The sequence below is a fragment of the Pan troglodytes genome, chromosome 7 (genome assembly GCF_028858775.2).
Source record: "Pan troglodytes isolate AG18354 chromosome 7, NHGRI_mPanTro3-v2.0_pri, whole genome shotgun sequence".
Taxonomy (NCBI): Eukaryota; Metazoa; Chordata; class Mammalia; order Primates; family Hominidae; genus Pan; species Pan troglodytes.
Genome location: NC_072405.2, coordinates 99,850,355 through 99,875,381, shown reverse-complemented (window position 1 = coordinate 99,875,381; position 25,027 = coordinate 99,850,355). Strand labels below are relative to the sequence as shown.

The following is a 25,027-nucleotide window of genomic DNA, read 5'->3' as shown; positions in this document are numbered from 1 at the left end:
GGGGATGGAGCCAGGCACAGTGGTGTGCACCTGTAGTCCAGGTTGAGGCAGGAGGACTGCTTGAGCTCAGGAATTTGAGGCTGTAGTGCACTATGAGTGTGCTTATGAATAGCTACTGCACTCCAGTTGGGCAATATAGCAAGACTCCATCTTTGAAAAAGTAAAGTTGGGGAAGCACTGAGAAGGAAGAAGTGCTCTGAGCAATGAGATGGGCATGTTTGGGCAACAATGAATTTTCCAGTGTGGCTAGAGCATTCAAAATGTGGGGAGGATGTAATGAGAGGGAATCAGGAAGGAAGGTGGCTACCAGGTTATGTCTTGATAACATTCTGTAGGCAGCTGGAAACTGATCTTTGTTTTGGAAAGATAATGTTGGTGACTCTGTGAAAGATATTAGAGGAGGCAAGAAGACCATTGATGAGGTTCCTGCAATAGGTCATTTGAGAGGGCCAAGTAGTGACAATGAGAAAGAGAAGACAGAAACAAGAGCTGCTGACATGGAGAGCTGACAGCACTTGGTGATGAACTGGGTATCAGTGGTGAGGGGAGGGAGAACCTGAAGACATCTGCAAGGCAAGCTGGGGGCGCCCTTTTCTGTGAGAGGAAAGTTGGAGGATAGGGTAGAGCTTTAAGCTTTGAACCAGTTGAATGTGAGTTTTTGGCAGGACCACCACATGATGCTGCTGGAGAGACAGCGGGAAAAGCAGAGCTGGAGCTCAGGAAGTTTGGCCTTTAAGAGCACACCTATTCCAACTAATTTGTTATAATCTATGAAAAATTTTGTGAATTTTAAGATACTCGCTATTTTCAAGAAGACAGAAGTTTCACGAGTGTTTGTCATAATCAAGTGGCATTTTCTACCAAAGGAAAGGTTTTCTTCTTTAAAAAAAACAGAACATCGGTAAAAAGAAAGCTGGTTGATGATTTTGGCTTCCTTTTCTTACTTTGGAAATGGAGTTATCAGACTTGTTCAGGCCCAAGGAATAAAATTAGGGAACATCATTATACAACCTTAGTGTTACAAGGAAAAGAAGCCTTGTTAAAATAATGAAGAGATAGACAATCTCTTATATCCCTGCAGGAGGTATTAGGAGAGAGTAGAAGAAAGCAACTTTTTTCTTAAAGTTTATGTTTGATTATTCTGATAGTTCTTGCAAAATACAGGACACAAAAGACTAGGTCTGGGGGCAATAAAAATTGCTAGATGAGAAAAAAATATGTCAGTAAGAGAAAAAGAGACTTAAAATGTTTGAATTGGAAATCATTAGTTGTCTGCAGTGCCAAGTTGAATAAACTAAAAAGCAAAATGGAAGACTTATGTTCAGTCCCAATCACAGCATGAGTAGGAGGCTTATTCTCTTGATTTCTTCTTCTCAGTTGTATAATCATGTCTTTGTTAACAGTTACATTTCCTACTCATGAGCCAGGAAATACCTTCTTTGCTGATACTAATGTGAAAGTATGGAGCCAGTCGTGTGGAGACAACAAAGGTCATTTTTAATTGCTATCTCTAGTGTCTCAGGACTGCATCATTGCTTACCCAACATGACTCAGCCTCGGTATTGCCACTGACTCACGGAGCTCCTAATAGAGGAGAATTAGTGTCACAGATTGACTGGAAAACCAATCCACATGAAGCCAGGAAGAGAAATGAAGCTGCTGTTGCTGAATCCATAGCTGGCCTTAATGATGCTGGCTAGGAAAGACGGCCCATTCTGGGAGAGATAAGTCAATTTTGCAGTGTCTGTTATTATCATAGTGACTATTGTCCTCCTGTTTTATATTTATTTACCTAAATTGTTTTGGAAAGACTCAGAGGTATAGAGACATGCCTACTTTTTGCAAAAATCATCACACTGTCATGGAGGTAGTCCAGGCTATGGGGCTCTTATTTGTTGGTGTCTTGGGCAAGTTGCTTGACCTCTGATCATTGTTTGCTTATTCTTATATCGCCCCTGTATTTCAGACTCACTCTGTGTCAGGCATTTGTTTACCTTTGTAGCAAGCTCAGGAGGAAAATACCATTGCCCTTGTTTTACAGGTGATGAAACTGTACGTTTTCCAAGGACACAGTGCTAGTAAATAATGAATGTGAAATTTTAACTGTTTCCATCTCTTCTCAGAGCCAGTGCTAACTACTCTCCTAAACTTCCTCTCATCTGTAAAATATGGATGATAATAACACCTCTTACAGAGTTGTTGTACATATTAAATAATAGAACTGTGAAATGTGTAGTACTTCATTACGCATTAGGCAATCAATAAATGGTTGATAGTATTACTAAAAATAATGAAGAAAAATCTTCACTAAAGCATCCATAGCAGGAAGTCCTTGCTAGAACATAACCCTTTGTCCTTTCAGTGTAAATTAGTGTGATGTTACCAGCACTTACAGCAGATGGTAAGGAACACAATACAAAGGAATGAATCTCTAGTAGTGAAATGTCAGATACTATAACATTTGGATGGAAAACAAGCTTTTGTACATGTTTGAATCATCTTGCTAACTACCATATCATTTCATGTTGACCTTAGCATCCTTTTCCTTTAGTAAGATTGCCCTAATAAAAACAAAACAATCGAGTTCCAAAGTAAGTGGAGTCTATATGGATCTGAGGGAGGCTGAGGTACCAGAATAAGTTTGTGAAACACTAATTTAGGATAACAAAATACAGTTCCTGATAGCTGTTGTAAATTTTATGTAAACAAATGCAATTAACATGAGAAAAAAACAGGAGTAAGCAGTTTCTAGGTTTTTACAGAATAGCAGCTACAGGGCAAGTATTGTTCTAGAAAAGTCCTGGTCAGGACACCTAAAGCAGAATAAAAAGGAATGTGGTTTGGCCATATAGATCACTTGTGTTTAGACATTTATAAAGCCAACAAAACAGAAATAAAGATATGTTGCTTCTAATGAAAAGGGGCATCAATTTATGGCTTTGTGTAAGAAAGACTAACCTTATTAGATTGTGGCCTTGAGAATAGGGAGAGTATCTTATTCACCCTTTTTTACCTAGAACATAGCTCCATCCCTGTCAGGTGCAAAGTGAACAACTAAGTAATTCTAAGGAAAACTACAGAGTGGAAATAATGAAGATAAAATGCATCATCAATCTATTAAAAATAGATACAAGAGTTTATAAAGTTTAGCTTCTGATTATTGACCATTTCCTTTATTACTGCATGACACACAAAAAAGCCAAATTCATTTTTTACCAAATTGGGATAAAGGTACATTTGGGATGATCTAATTTAATACACAACCTATGTCACAGCATAAATAATTTGATGTATGAATGGGGCCAGGGGCACCACAAAAATACATGCAGACTTTTTAAAATTTTTATTATTTAAGAGATAGGGTCTCACTTTGTTGCCCAAGCTGGAGTGCAGTGATGCAATCATAGCTCACTGCAGCCTCAAATTCCTAGGCTCAAGGGATCCTCCTGCTGCAGCTTCCTGAATAGCTGGCACTTCAAGCATGTGCCACCATACCTGGCTAATTTAAAACCAAAATCTTTTGTAGAGACAGAATCACCATGTTGCCCAGGCTGGTCTAGAACTCTTGGCCTCAAGTGATCCTCTTTCCTTGACCTCCCAAAGTTCTGGGATTATAAGTGTGAGCCACTGCACCTGGCCAGACATTTTATACAGCAGCAGACATTAGATATTATGGCAAGTCTATGTGACTACAATTTGAATTAAGACACAGTGGACACTAGAAAACAACAAGGGTTCCAAAAATATGTGCCCAAATAGAAATAATGAAAGCAGACTTTCCAAACAGTAGGCAGTGATGTGCAGTTAACTTGCTTCTCATGTGGATAATTCTATGTAGCATGCTCCAGAGTATCAGGATTTATTCTTCTGTCCCCCAGACATTAGAACTAAAAATATGGCACAAAACTCTTATTTCAAAGCAGAATTTTAACAACCAGCATTAATTACTATACTTGTAGAAAATTATTATAACACTCATGTTATTTTTTAAAATTAAACTTTTGTTGAAGGTATGAATGAATAATAATGGGGTTGTCTATGAAGAGGAGAGAATGAAAAAGCTCAGCTTACCAAGATGAATGCTTCTCTGATCTTGTCTTGATGGGCTAAAGCCTTGAAGATTGCTATTGGGAAACTTGACCCAGTTGGCTGCCAAAGGACAACATATCAGGCTGCAGATCATCAAACAGGGTTCTGAGCTGCATCCCCTGGGGCATCCCCTAGTGCCCAAAGCAATAAAAATCAAGGAGGACAGATGCCCTTTGTGTTTTGTGTCTGGTCAACAGTGGGGTATCTAAAGACAGATGAGTATCTTGGATGGAAGCAATCACAAGATTGAATTCCAAATCTTAAGGGAACAGAGGAGAGACAGGAGAAAGTTAAAGAAAGCAGTTGCATTTTTCCAGGTTCACAGCATGAATAGAAAGAATTTGATTGCAGTGAAGTTCAAGGAAAAAGGAGTTTAGGGAAGCTGGTTAGTGTATGGAAATATCATCTATTAGGACTAGGTACAAGAGATTCCAGAGTATAGAATGTAAAGGAGCATAACAACACCAAATGGCTTTTGTTGTTGTTGTTGAGACAGGGTCTTGCTGTGTTGCCCATGATGGATGGAGTACAGTGGTATGATAACAGCTTACTGCAGCCTTGACCTTCTGGGCTCAAGTGATCCTCCTACCTACCTCAGCCTCCCAAGTAGCTGGGACCACAGGCATGCACCAGCATGCTGGCTAATTTTTACATTTTGTGTAGAGATGGGGTCTCACTGTTGTTGCCCAGAATGGTCTTGAACTCCTGGGCTCAAGTGATCCTCCCACCTTGGCCTCCCAAAGTGTTGAGATTGTAGGTGTGAGCCACTGTGCCTAGTGGCTTATTTCATTCTATTACTAGCCCAAGCAGATAGGAACTTTTATTATACTCATGCATAACTGTTGGGACTGGGGTTCAAAGAAGCTAGAAAACTTGTCTAGGGTCACATGGTTAGAAGGGGCTCGACTCCATCAGTACTCTTAATTGCTTAATAATACCTACCTCAAAGATTATGAGGTTTAAAGTGTTATCAATGTAGGAAAAAAAATCACCATTTTTTAGTTCTTTACAATAAACAAGAGCTCAATGGTTAGGCAGTTAATTGGTGTCTCATTTGTAAACCTTGGCTTTTTGAGTAGTTTTCTTTTGACATTCTCTAATAGCATATGAGAGAGTTCATGAGTCAATATTTATAAACTGATAATCTTGTGATAAGTTTTGATATAGATTAATCAAATTCATTTTTTTGATAATCTAATATGTGCCTAGTGGGTATTCAGATCCATAGATTTCATGAAAAAACTAATATTTGTTTTACATTAAGAATATAATATAGACAAGATTACATACGTGAACAGGAAAAAGGAAAAAGATAATTTTTGCTGAGTATCTTACATTCATTGAATGAGACTTGATATAAATGGCCTGATGCATGTATGTAAAAGAATAGAGGACTTTTAAAGAACCAATTCTATGCTTTATGCTGAGAGAGGAACTTTATTTATAAGGTATACTTTAATAAAGATGTATTTATCTTTGGAAGTAACTATGATCCTCCTTTACTCTAGAAATAAGGAAACTGAGGCTAGGAAAAATTATGTGACCTCACATACCAGGGTTTGAATTCAATTGTAAAACATCTCTTTCACTGTATCACACAGCCTACTTTGTAAACTAGATAAAGCAACAAAAGATAAGAGGCCAGTCAGGGTTCATTGCATGAAACAGAAACCACTCTAGGTACTTTAAGCAGATAGGGATTTAATTCAGGGATTTTGAAGCTTGCAAATGTATTGGAAGGGCCAAAGGAGCAAATCTAGGATGAGCCTCCTAGATGATTCTCAGAAATATGCAGAGGTGATACCTTTGGGCCACCATTAGACCTATGTCAGAGCAAGAACTACATCCAATGCTTCTCCAACTGTCTGAGAAATCTGGAGAATGGACAATTAAAATTGTTCTCCAGGGAAGTTAAATCAAAAATCTACTATTACTACTATTACTTCTGGATGCCCAGGAAGCTGGAGAGTGCATAATGTAAAGCTTCTGCAGGGAAGTTCCATGTTTCCATGACTGTGCTAGCCAGCAGCAACAGCCAAGAGTCATAGGAAGATGGTCTTTGCCTCAGTTCTCTCTTCCACATATCACCTGAGCATATTAACAGGGTAGAACCTGATTTGCACATAATACCCTAGTTGCAAGGGAATCTGGGAAATATAAATTTTAGATTTCCAGCTTCTCAACTAGAAAGAGGAGAAAATGGAGGTTGAGTAAGCCATTCCAGAAAAGATAATATTATTATTAGTTAAAAATGTAATAATTATTGCCATCTGAATATTCTAACTTAGGGCACCACAAAATGAAAAGCTGATACACTTTACAATGGTTACTCATCTTTCAATCTTTTTGCTGCTCTTGGTGTCTGTAGGACACTCCTAACTGAGTAGGACCTTTGCTTTAGACACAGCTGTTCCTTTTTATCAGTGTGGTAAGCAGTTTATGTCTAACAGCAGTTTTATGGTCCACTGACTGTACTGAAAGGCAGCGCTTTACCAACCATGAACTTTGACATATTTATATCCGGTTTTTAATCTGAAAACATGCAAAAAGGAGTCTTCTAAATATAATTTATTATCAGAACAACTCTCCTGTAGGTGTTGAACAGCATATAAAATTTATATTTAGGCCTTAGATTTTGTCCTCCTTCAAGAGACATAGTGACATCAGTAGGTGAACTGAAGGTTGAAATCCCAATTGCTTTGAAGGGACATCAAGCCTTATGAATTTGTATTAGTACTAAAAACAGCAGGGGAATAGTATAATTAACATGTATAAGATTCCATTTTTAAATACAAAGTGAAACCTAGAATGAACCTTTCAAAGGACCTTTGGATAAACCCTCTGTTATGTCATAGCTAACAATGTCAATAGCCTTAGCTATTGTAGATGAAGATCTTTGTTTCTGCAAGTTTGTGGGCTTTTCCTGAATTCCCAACATATATTTTATTATGTTAGATCTTTTATTCTTTAACTCTTACAATTATGTACTATTTAATACCAGAGTTTTAATTTTTTTTCCCAAAGTACTCAGTTCCTAAAATTGAATAGGAACTTCACATGCCTACACTTAGTCTGAAGTGTTTATATGCTTTAATTAGAGTAGAAATATTTCCTAGCTTTCAAAGTACTTCTATGCAGACCATAATCCAAAGCAAGGGGGAAAATGCTATTTAAATGACTGCTCTGTTGTAAAAGTACTCAAGAAAATTCAACTTTCAGCTGAGTACCAGACTAAATTTCGTAGTAGTAAAAGATGATTCAATATTTTGCACTCAGCGATTTGAAGTGTGCTTCAGTTTTTATTTTAATTTTTCTTGTGAATATTTCATCAATAAGATTGTCAAAATAAGTTTCTAGGAACTTAGCTGTTAATCAGTGAAAAGAGACAAAATACTTAAGGATAAAATTGATCGCATTACATTACAATTACATTACAGATAAGTGCATATAACAGAGGGTGGACTTATTACATGGCTAAGGGCTTCTAAATGCTAGCAGTGGCGCAGTTGTAGAATGTTTTTGTGAGTGTACACTGGGGTAGTGTGGGCCTAAATAAACACGTATGTTTGTGCTCTATCTAGGGGATTATCAGTCTCAGACATCTGCGTGAGCTGCATCTGGGAGAGCTATGTTTCTGAATCTTTCTTGGTCTATCATATATCATATATGAGTGTACATTAGTCAAACGGTGTGAGTATGATTGAATATGACTTTGCGTTTATGTGTCTATGTCAAAGAGCATGCAAATTAATATGTTTGCGTTTGGATGAAGGTATAATCTATTTCTGTTGTATTATTGTTTCTAAAACATTTGATTACCAATATTGATTACTGGTGTCCTACTTTGTTTTCTTCCATCCTAGTCACTCACCATCACCAAGATGGAACTTTAATGCTATCTCTTATGTCATTGCTGTTTCAAAAACCTCAGACTCAGGATCAGGAATCAGGAATCAGAAGAAAATATTAATGATAACTTCATCCTCAAGCACAATGGACAAAGCTATAGATGTACCTAATTCTTCAGCAAAAATGTACAGTTATGAGGTCATTGCTATTTTATATTTTTATCCACTATCTTACAGGTTGATTTTAGTCTTCAATAAGCAAAATAATTCCCCTCTGCATAGTTCTCCCATATCTCCTCTTTCAGCAGATTTGAAACTTATGAAAACACTTTGCAATTTCTAGTCTTTTGTCTTTATCTTAGGGATAAATGAAAAGAAAACCAGAGTGAGTTGCATATCATCTTAGCTGAGAGAAAAGGGGCTGCAGATATTGGATTGGAAGATGTAGCAGTTATCATTAAGGGTTAAAAGAGGAATCAGGAAAAATAATAAACAGACAAATTCTGGCTGTGTTTACATGAAGACATCAATGAAAATTTCAGTCATTAATTTGTGATACTGATGTATTTTGAAGCACAACTGGTCACAGCAGTGGCAAATGATTCCATGAATAACATAATAAGGGAGTTGCAGTCAGGGTGGAAGGTGCTGATTTCTGCAGATATATAAGAAAAAATGGTATAAAACTTAAAAATAATGTTAAAAATTATTCAGTGGCTTTAAAGAGTCTTAAAGACAGACTTCCCCCAAGAAGTTCATGGACATTAAAGCCAATTTGGGCAGCAACACAGTGCCCAGAGAATTTATAAAAACAAGAGCAAGGGCATTGCCTTCCAGAAACATATACATTCTTTGGTCTGTAACTTGGTTTTCTGGAAATGAGTCCTAGAGACTCTTCAACAAAAGCATATTTTAACTTTAGGCCTTGGAGCTGCTTTTACTTGCTTCCTTAGGCATCCATAGCTGGATTTTCTCCTAGATATGTCCATGGACTCCATTCCAGTCAGGTCTTATCATGCAGGGCATGATAGTTGAGGCACAGTGAATTGGGAGCCATGCGATTCTTAGAAGATACATAGGAGAGAACAGCAAAATTTGAGTGTAGGCTAGTAAAACACGGTCTCACCAACAGCAAATTGTTCAGCATATTTGCCAAAGATTCACTGTGTTTGAAAAATGCATCCTCTCCTTACCCAACTCCATATGATATCTCATTCCCTTCCAGCTTCATCTCTGGTTCTAGGTTTGATCCCACCTGTGAAATATTGCCTTCTCTTCTCCTTTAGATTCTTGACCTAACTACTCCCCAGAATTACTGTGATAGCTTTCTCCCTTAAATTGGCACCGATTTCTTCATGCTACTTCATTTTGCTGACTAAGACTCTCATGGATAAGGGGGAAGTCTGCCATCATAAGATAAATATTATATTGAGTGTCAATCTGTAGACTAAGTCTGAGACTCAGTTGTTCCTGCTATTGATTGATTCTTTCAGTCAGGCTTCAGTCTAGAAAATGGAAGTCCCCTATATATTCCAAGAATGGAGGGTCTAGTAGGAAATTTGAGGTTTATAGAATCATTGACAGACAGGAGGAAAAAAGGCAAGAAAGTCACCATTAGTACATCACTGAAGCAGTGGTTCTTCAAGCTCACTTGGAAGCCACTGCAAATCTCAGGCTTCTCCAGAAATCTCTTCTGCAACTGTCCTGATATGTAGCATATAAGTGAGAGGTTTGCAAAGGGCCACTTTAAAGCTGCAGTGAATCTCATGTCTGCTCATGCATATGGCTGCATCTGCCTCTGGGAAATTATGATCTTTCCTTGGCACTTGTGGTCATCTTGTAAAAATGAGATGATCCTCCACCCCAAATTTGATTTGAATATCAAGACTAATGATATCCATGCAGGTATCAAGAGAGTATAAAAAGGTTTGTTACACAATGAGACTTTGTGGAGAGAGCAGGGCATGCTTCCAAGCAGATCCAAAAAATTGCTTGAAGGGGAATAGAGACTGTTTGGCTTTTATTGTGGTTAGGAGGTAGAGTTGTCATGATTTTTGCACATCCATAGGCCAGAGCTTGCACAGTTTAAACTTTCCACTGGCACAAAGGAAGCTGTTACCAGGCTTTCTCAGCTTTCCCAGATGCGGTACAGAAGGCAGAAGGGAAGTCGTGGAGTTTGAAAAACTGTCAGTAGTCAAATGTCAAAATTGGAGTTAACTCTTCACTATTACACTATCTTGGAACTATGTAGGGAAGGGGATTTGGAGATATTTAGGGGAGGTATGGTGATGCTGAGTTAAATAGCCACACATCTCATAAGCTGAGCATGGTCTCAGACTTCTTTATCCCATGGTACTCAGGTCAACAAGGTGCCACTGTGGATGTGAGCAGTATTTTCTAAAAATAAAACAGTCACTTTTGAAGTTAAAATAATATCCACTTTAAAAATCAAGATGAAGACCAGAAAACCCTTTAAAGTATGTAAAGAGAAAAAAAAGTAAGTGACATAAGCCTTAAATCATGGTAAATCATCAACTAAATATGGCTAGAAGGTTTCCCCTGCCAGATATCTTGCCTGTGGAATATTGCCTGCTGTCCTAACTACTCCCCAGAATTATTGTGATAGAGAAGAGGATTGGTTCTCGAAAATTATATATATATATATATATATGGTTGTCTTCTTTAGATAGTTCACACTATTAAACACAGGACCACACTTTCTCAAAATTTCTCAAAGACAAATGGTGTATATAATATAATGAATGTGGATATTCACCTCCAGCATACACATGAACTGGAAATTTCAGCTTAATTAGGAAAAACATTTTTAAAAATTGGAATCATGCATATGGTAACTGTTTAGTTTTAGTGAGAGTTGCTTGACAGTAGGGAATTCAGTTCGTGAAATACTGTGGTTTAACTCTGAGTGGGCAGAATATTCCAGAAGCTTAGATTGTTTAGAAGTAGATCACCTTAGTGATTAATTTCAAGGACTCCCTGAAATCCCTGATTATATAAGCATTACCAATGGGTGCCAGTTGATGTGACAAGCATGGGGTTAGGTGTTGGGGATAAAAGCTAAATAAAATATGTTTTTGTTTCTTTTTTAAGAACCTCATAGTCTATTGAAATCATTTTTAGTATTAAAGGATTCTAAGGATTCAAGGAATAAAAGTCTGCAGTTAAAACCAATGCTTAGCCTACTAAATAGCAACTTCTGCAAAACATAGCCTACCACTACCTAACATTTCAAAATAAAACCACAAATCTGTGAAAAACAAGTCCCCAGCCTCAGTGTTATTTTTTTTAACAGATTCTCTAAAATAAGAGAAAGATTAGCCAGACAAGGACAAATTCTAATTTAGTCTTGAATGTTGTCCATAAAAGACTGATGATAACTGACAGTATTGTCCAGCATTCTTAAGGCAACACTGATTTCCATTTGAAACAGAGAAAACAGTGACTTGCTGCTTGTTGAAGTCAGGCACCTCTGAGAGATGCTTTATTGTGTATTCTGAGGCACATCTTTCCAGGTAATGAGGTGTGAGAGTGACTGATAAGCACTGAGAATGTGAAAGAGAATAAAATAATAAAACAAGCAGGTTCACTTTTAGTCACAATTGCATATGGTAAATAAGCAAAAATCTTCCACTAAAAATGTTGAGTATTGAGAGCTGGAAATCTTTTAAGGTTTTTTTTTTTTTAAAGCCAACAGTCTAGAATTGGAAATGAATTTAATTCTCTAATCATTCTGCCCTAAGTAGTGGAGAACTTTTAAATGTGTCATGAGATATAAATGCATAAACTTTATAATTTAGTGCACAACTGCTAATTTTTGTAGGTGAACTTGAAAAAATATTTTAGTATGTTTTCTTTTTCAGCTGGTGATGGGCCAGCACTGATTATTTTAGCTAATGTTTTTAGGGAGAGATGTGTGTATGGGAGGGGGAAAGTTATTTTATTTTAATTGGGTGGTACTATAGTTTGAAAACTTCCAGTTATCATTTCACTTGATCCACACAACAGTCTTGCAAGGTAGAAAGAACGAATGTTTTTACACCAATTTTACAAGTAAAAAGCAGATTTGAGGAGGTTAATTAATTTTCGAAGTTCTTTTTTTTTTTTTTTTTTTTGAGACGGAGTCTTGCTCTGTTGCCCAGGCTGGAGTGCAGTGGCGCGATCTCGGCCCACTGCAAGCCGCGCCTCCCGGGTTCAGGCCATTCTCCTGCCTCAGCCTCTGGAGTAGCTGGGACTATAGGCACCCACCACCACGCCCGGCTAATTTTTTGTATTTTTAGTAGAGACAGGGTTTCACCGTGTTAGCCAGGATGGTCTCGATCTCCTGATCTCGTGATCCGCCTGCCTCGGCCTCCCAAAGTGCTGGGATTACAGGCGTTAGCCACCGCGCCCGGCCAGTTTTCCAAGGTCTTATATCTGGCTAGCGACAGTCAAATGAGAAGCCAAATCTACTTACTCCCAGTCTAGATCTTTCTACTATAAAGTACCATCTCCTTGGAAGTGGTACCCTCCTAGATCTTTTGATTTTGATGTTCTGAATTCGTGTTTTCGACATTTTTGATTTTGTATATAATAGTATGTGTGTTTTTTTTTCCATTTGATGAAAATTTCTGATACCCATCCAAAATATTTAGACTGGGGGATGAAGCACTATATATGTATATGTATATGTATATGTATATGTATGTATATGTATATATATGTATATGTATATGTATATGTGTGTGTGTACATATATATATACATTCTAGACTATCTTAAATGTCACATTAAGGTTTTAGCATTTAAGATATTAAACTTTTTAATAGACTTTTTCAAAGAGATGTTTTAGGTTTACAGCAAAGAAGTTATCTTTTTACTCAAGACTTGTATATTTATTCTTGTGTCACTGGAAGGCAAATAATTTCATAAAAATGCTTTGAGGGACAAAAACTTGCAATTAAATATCAAATACGGGCCTTAATTTGGATACATGTTATTTTCTATTAAAATGATTTCATATTGATTAAAATTGAAAATTTTAGCTCTTAATTCGAACATATGATCAATTTCAATACTGATTTTTTAAAAAGATGGTAGATAAGAATATTATGTATAAGGTGTAAGGAAGGGATACAGTTTCAGCTTTCTACATATGGCTAGCCAGTTTTCCCAGCACCATTTATTAAATAGGGAATACTTTCCCCATTGCTTATTTTTCTCAGGTTTGTCAAAGATCAGATAGTTGTAGATATGCTGCGTTGTTTATGAGGGCTCTGTTCTGTTCCATTGATCTATATCTCTGTTTTGGTACCAGTACCATGCTATTTTGGTTACTGTAGCCTTGTAGTATAGTTCGAAGTCAGGTAGTGTGATGCCTCCAGCTTTGTTCTTTTGGCTTAGGATTGACTTGGTGATGCAGGCTCTTTTTTGGTTCCATATGAACTTTAAAGTAGTTTTTTCCAATTCTGTGAAGAAAGTCATTGGTAGCTTGATGGGGATGGCATTGAATCTATAAATTACCTTGGGCAGTATGGCCATTTTCACGATATTGATTCTTCCTACCCATGAGCATGGAATGTTCTTCCATTTGTTTGTATCCTCTTTTATTTCATTGAGCCGTGGTTTGTAGTTCTCCTTGAAGAGGTCCTTCACGTCCCTTGTAAGGTGGATTCCTAGGTATTTTATTCTCTTTGAAGCAATTGTGAATGGGAGTTCACTCATGATTTGGCTCTCTGTTTGTCTGTTATTGTTGTATAAGAATGCTTGTGATTTTTGTACATTGATTTTGTATCCTGAGACTTTGCTGAAGTTGCTTATCAGCTTAAGCAGATTTTGGGCTGAGACAATGGGGTTTTCTAGATATACAATCATGTCATCTGCAAACAGGGACAATTTGACTTCCTCTTTTCCTAATTGAATACCCTTTATTTCCTTGTCCTGCCTGATTGCCCTGGCCAGAACTTCCAACCCTATGTTGAATAGGAGTGGTGAGAGAGGGCATCCCTGTCTTGTGCCAGTTTTCAAAGGGAATGCTTCCAGTTTTTGCCCATTCAGTATGATATTGGCTGTGGGTTTGTCATAGATAGCTCTTATTATTTTGAGATACGTCCCCTCAATACCTAATTTCTTGAGAGTTTTTAGCATGAAGGGTTGTTGAATTTTGTCAAAGGCCTTTTCTGCATCTATTGAGATAATCATGTGGTTTTTGTCTTTGGTTCTGTTTATATGCTGGATTACATTTATTGATTTGCGTATATTGAACTAGCCTTGCATCCCAGGGATGAAGCCCACTTGATCATGGTGGATAAGCTTTTTGATGTGCTGCTGGATTTGGTTTGCCAGTATTTTATTGAGGATTTTTGCAACAATGTTCATCAAGGGTATTGGTCTAACATTCTCTTTTTTGGCTGTGTCTCTGCCTGGCTTTGGTATCAGGATGATGCTGGCCTCATAAAATGAGTTAGGGAGGATTCCCTCTTTTTCTGTTGATTGGAATAGTTTCAGAAGGAATGGTACCAATTCCTCCTTATACCTCTGGTAGAATTCGGCTGTGAATCCATCTGGTCCCGGACTCTTTTTGATTGGTAAGTTATTGATTATTGCCACAATTTCAGATCCTGTTATTGGTCTATTCAGAGATTCAACTTCTTCCTGGTTTAGTCTTGGGAGGGTGTATGTGTCGAGGAATTTGTCCATTTCTTCTAGATTTTCTAGTTTATTTGCGTAGAGGTGTTTGTAGTATTCTCTGATGGTAGTTTGTATTTCTATGGGATCGGTGGTGATATCCCCTTTATCATTTTTTATTGCGTCTATTTGATTCTTCTCTCTTTTCTTCTTTATTAGTCTTGCTAGCAGTCTATCAATTTTGTTGATCCTTTCAAAAAACCAGCTCCTGGATTCATTAATTTTTGAAGGGTTTTTTGTGTCTCTATTTCCTTCAGTTCTGCTCTGATTTTAGTTATTTCTTGCCTTCTGCTAGCTTTTGAATGTGTTTGCTCTTGCTTTTCTAGTTCTTTTAATTGTGATGTTAGGGTGTCAATTTTGGATCTTTCCTGCTTTCTCTTGTGGGCATTTAGTGCTATAAATTTCCCTCTACACGCTGCTTTGAATGAGTCCCAGAGATTCTGGTATGTTGTGTCTTTGTTCTCGTTGGTTTCAAAGAACATCTTTATTTCTGCCTTCATTTCATTATGTACCCAGTAGTCATTCAGGAGCAGGTTGTTCCGTTTCCATGTAGTTGAGTGGCTTTGAGTGAGTCTCTTAATCCTGAGTTCTAGTTTGATTGCACTGTGGTCTGAGAGACAGTTTGTTATAATTTCTGTTCTTTTACATTTGCTGAGGAGAGCTTTACTTCCAAGTATGTGGTCAATTTTGGAATAGGTGTGGTGTGGTGCTGAAAAAAATGTATATTCTGTTGATTTGGGGTGGAGAGTTCTGTAGGTGTCTATTAGGTCCACTTGATGCAGAGCTGAGTTCAATTCCTGGGTATCCATGTTAACTTTGTGTCTTGTTGATCTGTCTAATGTTGACAGTGGGGTGTTAAAGTCTCCCATTATTATTGTGTGGGAGTCTAAGTCTCTTTGTAGGTCACTCAGGACTTGCTTTATGAAACTGGGTCCTCCTGTATTGGGTGCATATATATTTAGGATAGTTAGCTCTTCTTGTTGAATTGAATAAATACTTAAACGTTAGACCTAAAACCATAAAAACTCTAGAAGAAAACCTAGGCATTACCATTCAGGACATAGGCATGGGCAAGGACTTCATGTCTAAAACACCAAAAGCAATGGCAACAAAAGACAAAATTGACAAATGGGATCTAATTAAACTAAAGAGCTTCTGCACAGCAAAAGAAACTACCATCAGAGTGAACAGGCAACCTACAAAATGGGAGAAAATTTTCGCAACGTACTCATCTGACAAAGGGCTAATATCCAGAATCTACAATGAACTCAAACAAATTTACAAGAAAAAACAAACAACCCCATCAAAAAGTGGGCAAAGGACATGAGCAGACACTTCTCAAAAGAAGACATTTATGCAGCCAAAAAACACATGAAAAAATGCTCACCATCACTGGCCATCTGAAAAATGCAAATCAAAACCACAATGAGATACCATCTCACACCAGTTAGAATGGCAATCATTCAAATGTCAGGAAACAACAGGTGCTGGAGAGGATGTGGAGAAATAGGAACACTTTTACACTGTTGGTGGGACTGTAAACTAGTTCAACCCTTGTGGAAGTCAGTATGGCGATTCCTCAGGGATCTAGAACTGGAAATACCATTTGGCCCAGCCATCCCATTACTGGGTATATACACAAAGGAGTATAAATCATGCTGCTATAAAGACACATGCCATGTATGTTTATTGCGGCACTATTCACAATAGCAAAGACTTGGAACCAACCCAAATGTCCAACAATGATAGACTGGATTAAGAAAATGTGGCACATATACACCATGGAATACTATGCAGCCATAAAAAATGATGAATTCATGTCCTTTGTAGGGACATGGATGAAATTGGAAATCATTATTCTTAGTAAACTATCGCAAGAACACAAAACCAAACACCGCATATGCTCCCTCGTAGGTGGGAATTGAACGATGAGATCACATGGACACAGGAAGGGGAACATCACACTCTGGGGACTGTTGTGAGGTGGGCGGAGAGGGGAGGGATAGCATTAGGAGATATACCTAATGCTAGATGACGAGTTAATGGGTGCAGCACACTAGCATGGCACATGTATACATGTGTAACTAACCTGCACATTGTGCACATGTACCCTAAAACTTAAAGTATAATAATAATAAAAAAGAATATTATGATAGCCTTAATTTGACTTCATGGGTGCTGTGTTACCTATTGGTCACAGTTTGTCATTTACTAAGTAAAAAGAGAGAGATTCAGATAATGGAAAGAGTAGAAGACTGAGTTTAAGTTTTCAGCACTACTGTTCACTAATTGTGTGAATTTGTTGTTCCTTCTCCCTGTAATCTCATTACCCCAGATCTTGACATCTATGGTTCTTCATTGTTCAGGACACAGCTGAAGTATTACCTTTCCCAAGAGATCTTACATGACAATAACCACCCCTGTCCTATGTAAGTACTACATACTTCAGTTGCTTTCACACATCACCCTGTTTTACTGTGTTTATTGCAGTTGTCATTGTGTGAAATGATCTTGTTTCAACATTATTGTATTTTGCCAAGTAGAGCACTATCCAACAGCAAGATGACAGTGTTGAAGTTTACTTAATGTTTCCACAATTCATTGCATCATTTTAACTACATGGATATCTTAAGTCCTCCAGGTCTACTTCCTGTCCTTAACAGTGAACTGTATTATGACATCAGGCAGAGCCCATGGTGCCAGCAGTAGCCCTGCTGGTAATGCTTGCTTATGATTGCTGAATTGGGGGTCAGCCTGTCCTGTGTTTGTGTTTTATTTATTATCTTCTGCGTGTAGCTAGGGGATCAATGTGTGATCTTACTCCATTGTAAAAGAATATAAACTGATGCTGTGTAGTACAAAACTTCTCATTCAGGATATAGTTTTTCTGGTATCAAGCTGAAATGTAGATGCTTTGTTTTATGGAGATTAATTTAAAAAGTATTTGTCAGAAGTATTCAACAGTGACCTTTAGAGTTGAAAGGAACTCAAGTATTTCAGAGGGATAAAGTTGAGTATGTTATTTTCTCCTTCCACAATTCAGAAACTGGGTAAAATAACACAAAATTTATTTGTCCGCCAAGTCCTGATTTTCACATGTTAGGGTTAACTTATCTCAAGGTCTTTTTTGAATGACATGCTTGCAGATGTTTTTCACATTTTTTTCTTCATTCCTTTGCAAGCTCAGCAGCTGTACACTTGCAAGCTAAGCCTTGTTCCCTGAATATGCCAAAGGGCTGCAGAGGTAGAATCAGCTCTAGCTAATCTAACCTCCAGTAGGAATCATTTTGGGGAACTTGACACCTAATGTTGCTCTGGTGGTGTTTAGTTCATGTCCATGACATCCCTGTGACTCCCATTTTCCTATCACACTCTCTGGACACAATAGGCCACATTTCCTATCTCCCCTTTTCTTCAATTTCCTTCTCATGACTCCTTTGAGGACTGGGCATGGTCTCAAATGGAAGTTTGGCAAAACCAGATGTGAACCTTGTAAAATGGATGGGTGGTCTCTGGAGTGATCAATTTACAGTTTCAAGCTGCTCTGAATTGAGAGCCAAAGCAAATCTTATGAAACAGAGAAGAAAAAATTACTTCATATTTTCCATCTCAGTTCTAGTTCATTTCATAATCATCAGCAAAAACAATCTACCTCACAAAGATAAAAGTCTGCGTTTCCCTCAAATATTATCTTTATCAAAGAAATTAGAAAAAATCTGAGGCCTGCGTCATAGGAGAAGTGACTGAGGAACTAAAATGATGACTAGAGTTAATATTGCTAACAAATAAAAACACTGTTAAAACTTTAGATTTCAAATAGATAATATTGTTTGCAATAAATGACATATAAAGTCACAATAAATACTTATGTTTGTTGCCTAGTGCACTTCACTTTTCAATGCTGAACAAAAATGCTACTTGTTATATGAAGGTTTCCACCATCCTCAGGCAGAATTAATTACTCCGCCATCTGTGTTTGTAGCACTACTTCAGGCCTCTATTACTGCATTTATCATTGTAATATCTTTATTTTGTTGGTTTGTTCATTCATGCACTTATTCAATAGAGCAGAGTGGTTAAGAGTATGAACTCTGGAGCTAGACTGCCTGGATTTTAGTCTTAGTCCTGATTCATTCCTTCTTTCTTTCCTCCCACCTTCCTTCCTTCCTTCCTTCTTCCTTCCTTCCTTCCTCCCTCCCTCCCTTCATCTCTTCCTCCCTCATTCCTTCCTCTTTTCCTCCCTCTCTTCCTTCCCCTCTTCCTCCCTCCCTCCCTTCCTTCTTTCCTTCCCCCTTAAAATAAATTATATATGTATAGCACACAACATAATCTAGTTGGATACATATAGATAGTAAAATAGTTACTATAGTGTAGCAAATTAGCATCTCCATCATCTCACATAGTTACCCATTTTTTTTGTGTGTGGCAAGAGTAGTTGAGATCTACTCATTTTGCAAAAATTCCTGAATACAATATTATTAATAATCATCCTATTATACATTAGATCTCGATATTATTCATTCTACATGTCTGCTACTTTGTATCCTTTGATCTACATCTTTCAATTTCTGCCTCTTCCCAATACTGGCAACCTGGTAATACTGTTTTATTATCTGTTTCTGTATACTTGACCTAAAAAAATGTTTTTAATTCCACATGTAAGTGAGATCATATAATGTTTTTCTTTTATTCCTGGCTTATTTCACTTAGCATAATGTCCTCTAGTTTCATTGATGTTGTGGCAAGTGGCAAGATCTCCTTCTTTTTAAAGGGCGAATTATATTCCATTATACACATCCACCCCCACACACACACACATATGTACATATGTTAATCACAGTTTTTTATCCATTTATGCACTGAGAGACACTTAGGCTGTTTTTATATCTTGGCTATTGTGAATAACACTGCAATGAACATGGGGGCGTAGCTATCTTTATGAGGAGTGATTTCATTTTCTTTAAGTATACACTCAAAAGAGGGATTGCTGGGTCAGAAGGTAGTTCTATTTTTAATTTCTTTAGGAACCTCCATACTGTTTCCCGTAATGGCTGCAACAGTCTACATTCACCAACAGTGTTCAAGAAATCCCTTTTCTCCACACCCTTGCCAATACTTGTTATCTCTTGGTATTTTTGATAATATTGGCTCTACCACTTTCAAGCTGTGTGAACTTTTGCAAGCTATTTCACACATCTGTGTCTGAGTTTTCTCATCTGAAAAATGGGCAAGACAATAGTAACTACCTCCTAGAGTATCATGAGGAATATGTGAGTTAATGTCCATAATAGACTTAGTGCCTGGTGCTGAGTATGAATTATTTAACAAATACTTATGGAATGTTTGTATATGCCATAATCTACCCCAGGGCCTGAATCCACAGATATGGGAAAGCATGTATTTTCATGGAATATGTATACTGATGACCCAGACATTGAGCAATTCAAAAGCAGTGATAGGTTCTATTAATTCATTCTACACATATTTATTAAGCACCCATTTTTAAAATGCCTGGCACTGTTCTACATGCTAAGAACACAGAGTGAACAAGACAGAAGTCCCTCACTGAGCTCCTGTTCTAGTGCATGCAAGGGCTGTATGGACTTATGCACACAATGTTGTAGGAAGACAGATGGACCTGTAACCTAGTCTGGGGTGGGGTTAAGGATGAGAGAAAGCTTCTGAGATGAAAGGATGCTCAAACTGAATTTTAAAACACACTTAATATGTAGCCAGGAAAAGAGGTAGAGGGGCTTGGGTTAGGCACAGAAGTAGCAAGGTCATTGATATTTATTTCCTTATGCAAACACACCTGTCCTGTGAAGCTGTATATTTCCTCTGTACAGATGGAATGACACTGCTTTTCTGCTTAGAGAATCCCACAGAGATTGTATCAACAATTTCTGGTAGTGGAAGTTTTCCTTTGATATTGCATGCTGTAGATCAGCTTCTTCTGATAGAACCTAAGTTCTATCTTTATATCTTTATTGCATTTCATATGATATAGCCTCATTGCAACTGTGGTGATTTGGTGGAAATATCATAGAAGTTAGGTTCAGATGATTTGGATGCAAGCCTCAACTCTTTTACTTACTGGCTGGCTGGCTTTGTACAAACTCCTTCACTTTTTTGAGCCTCAGGTTGTCTATATATTAGGGCTATTTATACTGAGTCATACCTAACAGAGTTGTGGTAAGACTCAAATAAAAAAGTTGTAAAAAGTGCTTTTTATGCTGCAAATGCTATAGAGTGCTACTGTTAATTATATTCCTGAAATACACATTATTTTCAGCAATTGACAAAAAGCTCAGTGAGAAAATATGGCAAAAACAGCAATTAATTTTGCTCCAAGCTAATAGTATAAGGGTATCTTTATTGACAATTGATGCTTCACGATTAGAATTAACAGGCTTTTAATGACAACCTGAGTATGAATCATGCTCTTTCTATATAATATTTCAATTGTATATATTTGGATTACATGTATTTTGATTGCATAACCTCAGTATTATCTCTGGAGGAGAAGAGTAACATGCTCAATGTTATATAATGAGTAGGTAGGAGAAACAGGTTTGAAACTGAAGTTTATTTGACTTCCTATCATGGATTTTCTTTCTGTAATATAATGCTGCCTCTTCAGAAGTCTTGCGGAATGTACTTATCCTGAGGAATCTTGATTATATAAACCCTCTGTTCTTTATTGTTATGCATTGTAATCCTTAAAAGGTGGGCTTCACAGTCCTCCAATCTTAGAGTTCTTTATTTGATTTTCTAAAAACTGTGAAGGGACTGGGTGGGGAAGAATAAATAGATGAGAATAACACTTAAAAAGAAAAACCATTCTCTCTTATCTGTTTCCCTTACACATGAGAAGTCCTATGCCTCATATCCCAAATTGTCTGATAAATTCCACCCCTCCCTAACTTTATAAGCCTAGTTTCCCTCTGCCTCTCCTCATTTTTTGCTCAGTTTCATATTACAAAGCCTGAAAGAGTTGATCCCTGGAGAAAAGGGGTGGGGAGCAAAATACATCTATCAAATGGGTCATTCCAGAAATCTTTTTAGTTAGCTAAATAAAAAGAAAATCTGGAAATACTCATACATTAATTTTATTCTTATAAAAAATGTATATTAGGTAACATGAACTGTTGTGACATTTCTTAAATTTCATTTTAATGGAATGACCTGAATAACATAGTAATGGGTAAAATTTCAGCCACATCCTTGAGTATGTATGCAGAATGCCCGTGTTCCTTTCTGAGAACGATAGGTAGGTCAGAGTGCACTTGAAACAAATATTTTCTAAATTGTGCTGACTCTCTGGCAAGATCTCACTGACTTCATGTCATGGCTGTTACTTACATTTGAAGTCATGCTTTCAAACCGTGATGTGTAGTAATATAATCTCCCTGACTAGGCCTTTACTGTGACAATGTACATATTTAATTTAGTTTACTAAGAAAGACAGATTGATTAAGCTGATTAACTCCACATATATATTAATTTTATTAATGCTTATCAACATGACCCACAATATATCTTTTAAAGAAATCCCTGTATAGCAGTGTGGAAGCAAGTTGTGCTACTCTAAAAGGTAATCGATGTTGTCTTTTTTATATTGCTGATTACATTTATGAAATTTAAATATGCAAACAATAAAAAGTGGCACTAGAAATAATTGTACTTTCTATTACCTTTCAATCTACTAAATTTTGTAAGTTTTGGTGAAGCCAAAGCATTAAGAAACTTTGTGGCATGTGTTATGGATACAGCAATCTTAACAATAACATACTTCCATACAGACTATCTTTTCATGCCTCTTTGTGTCAGAATCTTGCTCTACTTCACCACATTCCATTCCATTTCCATATATTAGTGTCTTCTCTATTTCAGATACAGTGTTAGTTGCTATAAGTACAAGGATGACAAAAAAATGTGTCCCTGTCCTAGATAACTTCAAATCTTACTGAGACAGACAGACTGTTTATACCATGGACTGTACTTCAGTGTGACCTGTCTTACAATATATACATGGAAACAGGTTGCATAAATAAAAATGTAGGAGCCTGGTAAGTAGAGGTAGGTGAATTAAGGACTTGAGAAGGATATCTGAGAAAGTTCACAAATCTAGGTTTCAGTAACAGTGACCACCATGTTAATTTTCTTATTATACCTGGACTTGCTGGTGTTATGTTTCCAAATTGATTTTTTTTTTGGTGGAAACCTGGGGATTCTCTAATTATATTTGGTAGTCAGGGCATTTATTGTAAGAAAATGTTATTGTATTGTTTTAGGCACTGTCTCAATTAAAGCAGCACACCCTTCCTTATAAAGCACGGGAAGACACTCAACAGAAACTTAATAAACACGTTTCCATTATACAGCACTTGATCTCAAGAGTACTAACTATCATAACCATTATAACAAATCTGTTAGAAAGTTGAATAATCTTCCAAATGCTTGTCCACCCTTAACTACTTAGTGTTTTGCTTTCTGAAAGTATTAACTCATGAAATATAGCAATATACTTTGTTATGTTTTCTAAATTGAAGTGTCATGCCAATAGATGAACTTAATAAATAGCCAACAATAACATTACAAAGCATAAGGCATTGACTGTTTTGGAAATCAACTTAGATACAAACCATGGGATAAAATCCCATTTTACTCAAAGAGAACTAATTTCATCTAAATCATATTTGTGAAAAATTAATTTCTTTAATGAAATATTTTAAAAGTTATTTCTGATATATAGAGAAGGCAAATTCTTTTAAAGATATTTGAAAGATTCAAAGCATGTAAGAGAAATCAAAATAGGTAGTGACTAACTAATGATTAAAATATATTAAGAAATAAGCCTATATAATCTAAAATTCAACCACTGATATGGAATCTTAAACCTTCAAACAATTACCTAACACATTGAGCTTGGCACAATCTACATGCCTTCACAAGCCAATAAAATGCTACAGTGATGACTGAAAAAAAATCTTGAATCTTTGTAATATTTCTGTCATCGCTAACATAAATAAATTTACCAGATTGTCTTTAAGTTTTTTTCTATTATGTAATCCATTAAAATCTATGCTCATATTTAAAAAAATTATACCTTTTATGGTCAGCACAAAGCAAAACTGTAACCTAATTTCAGTTTTTCAATACTAAACTTGTGGAGAGTAGCTTCACAATTTTAGGACAGGTATATTAAAAAATACTGAATTGAGTGAATTTTGACGACAATCTGAGCAATCAGGCCACAGAGAGGATGTAGGCTGTCTGTACGTGACAGTAAACAAAACCCTTGGAATGACATAAGTGGGTTGTTTTGAGGAGGACAATGTCAGGACTTTAAAAAGTTCATAATTTTCAACTTTGTTTCAAAGGAATGATTTAAAGAGAAGCACTTGGCTGACTGTCAGTGAGTCTGGTTTCCATGACACTTTGTTTTCAATACCCTGTCTATATCTGCATGCCTGTTTGGACAAACCAAGCAGAAAAGGAAGATAATAATGGACTGAAATATACAGAATTATTTGAAAGCATCTTGTAGAAATGCTTCTGTGTTATAAATATAAAAAGCATAGGGAAATCTTTTAGAGAATAAAGTATTTAGACAGTATGCTTCAACTTTTTAATAGAAAGAATGACAATGGTTCAAGTAATGAAATTTTATTTTCAATGCGGGTTATTATAGTCTAGCTAAGTGTAACAGTCTAAGTGATAGATCAAGTTTTCATGACATTGGTTCTGCCTTTACAAAGTTTGTGATCCCCAGTGGGAATAGATGAAATCAAACCTTAAATATAGGAAATAAAAGAAATGCATGACATGATATAGAAATCTATGGCATTTCATTAACTGTACCTTCAGCATTTGGGTTAAAAGTTGAAATAAAGATGATCATGATCATAATGATGCTGCTGTTTTTATAATGGGAGGAGGTAAGAGGAGGATAAGTATCAGTTGTTCTTGAAAGGAATGCTATTTACTGAATTAAAAGTTTGATTGTGTTTTGAGAGTTCAATGTTGTATTCCTAGGTATTTTATTCTTTTGGTGGTAATTTTGAATGGAATTACCTTTCTGATTTGGCCCTTTGGTTTGACTGTTGTGGATATATAGAAATGCTAGTGATTTTTCTACATGGATTTTATATCCTGCAATTTTGCTGAAGTTGTATATCAACTGGAGGAGCTTTTGGGCCAAGATTATTGGGTTTTCTAGATATAGAATCATGTTGCCTACAAACAGAGATAGTTTGACTTCCTCTCTTCCTATTTGGATGCCCTTTATTTCTTTCTTTTGCCCAATTGCTCTGGCTAGGACTTCCAATACTATGTTTAATAAAAGTGATGAGAGAGGGCATACTTTTCTTGTGCTGGTTTTCAAGGGGAACACTTCCAGCTTT

At 36.7% G+C, this 25,027-nt stretch overlaps 1 protein-coding gene across 49 annotated transcripts in view; it reads left to right on the top strand.

The window, feature by feature from the left end:
- Nucleotides 1–25,027, top strand: part of LOC134810891 (uncharacterized) — a 190,638-nt gene that overhangs the window by 141,348 nt on the left and 24,263 nt on the right. For 32 of the 49 annotated variants that reach the window (XM_063817298.1, XM_063817294.1, XM_063817302.1 and 29 more), the window contains one exon: nt 16,957–17,050. The gene's annotated coding sequence lies outside the window, so the exon portion shown is untranslated. Of the gene's footprint in view, nt 1–1,514; nt 2,584–7,670; nt 7,778–7,952; nt 8,137–16,956; nt 17,051–25,027 lie in introns of those variants that run through there. The other 17 variants (XM_063817259.1, XM_063817285.1, XM_063817289.1 and 14 more) reach the window with 3 other exon arrangements.